Source organism: Orbicella franksi, unplaced genomic scaffold (genome assembly GCF_964199315.1).
Source record: "Orbicella franksi unplaced genomic scaffold, jaOrbFran1.1 SCAFFOLD_664, whole genome shotgun sequence".
Lineage (NCBI taxonomy): Eukaryota > Metazoa > Cnidaria > Anthozoa > Scleractinia > Merulinidae > Orbicella > Orbicella franksi.
In genome coordinates this window covers 15,001-16,003 of record NW_027670537.1, presented here as the reverse complement: position 1 = coordinate 16,003, position 1,003 = coordinate 15,001, and the positions used below count along the sequence as shown (strand labels likewise).

The following is a 1,003-nucleotide window of genomic DNA, read 5'->3' as shown; positions in this document are numbered from 1 at the left end:
TGACGATGTCAGAGAGTGTCTCCTTCACCGAGAGGTGTGGGTAATCTTGCAAACATCGTCGTGCTGGGGATAGATCATTGCAATTTTTGATCTTGAACGAGGAATTCCTAGTAAGCGCGAGTCATCAGCTCGCGTTGATTACGTCCCTGCCCTTTGTACACACCGCCCGTCGCTACTACCGATTGAATGGTTTAGTGAGGCCTCCTGACTGGCGCCGATACTCTGGCAACAGAGCGCCGGATGCCGGAAAGTTGGTCAAACTTGATCATTTAGAGGAAGTAAAAGTCGTAACAAGGTTTCCGTAGGTGAACCTGCGGAAGGATCATTACCGATGCAATCCAAAAACAACTCCGTTGTTTGCTCTGTGAACTGTACCAAACCATTTAGGGGTCGGCCCGGGCCGTTAAATGGCGATCGGACGTGCAACCGCGCGGCCGCCTCGCCTGCCCCGCCTGTGTTTTTCCCGTGGCCAATGTACGTGTCTATTGTCTGATGTGACTGTGACGGCGTCCGCCGACCGGCGGTTCGCCCGAAAGTTGGAAAGAAAAATGCCAGAGACAACTTTTGACGGTGGATCTCTTGGCTCACGCATCGATGAAGAACGCAGCCAGCTGCGATAAGTAGTGTGAATTGCAGAATTCAGTGAATCATCGAATCTTTGAACGCAAATGGCGCTCTTGGGTTCTCCCAGGAGCATGTCTGTCTGAGTGTCGGATATCATCCATCGCAGGCAAAAACTTGCCGGCGGCGTTGAGGCGTCACGGCCACCCAGTGGGAGCGGCCGTGTCCCTTGAAAGGCAGAGAGACTCACTGCGGTTGCCGGGTTTTTCCCGCGGCACACCAGCGGAGGCTAAAAGTGTGGCCAGTCCTTCACGTGCCGTCGGGTGCCCGCCGCTCGAGTCGCGGAGGCGAAGCATACCTTCTTGACCTCAGATCAGGCAAGGCTACCCGCTGAATTTAAGCATATTAATAAGCGGAGGAAAAGAAACTAACAAGGATTCCC

At 53.7% G+C, this 1,003-nt stretch overlaps 2 non-coding genes across 2 annotated transcripts in view; both read left to right on the top strand.

Annotated features, from left to right (window-relative positions):
• The first annotated feature begins 559 nt into the window (after positions 1–559).
• Positions 560–713, top strand: LOC145472562 (5.8S ribosomal RNA). The gene has a single exon (XR_014043873.1). It is a non-coding gene; the product is annotated as a 5.8S ribosomal RNA (ribosomal RNA).
• Positions 714–924: 211 nt separating this feature from the next.
• LOC145472560 (large subunit ribosomal RNA) overlaps positions 925–1,003 on the top strand; it is a 3,631-nt gene continuing 3,552 nt past the window's right edge. The window contains exon 1 of the ribosomal RNA XR_014043871.1: positions 925–1,003. This exon is cut by the window's right edge and continues 3,552 nt beyond it. This is a non-coding gene — a ribosomal RNA (large subunit ribosomal RNA).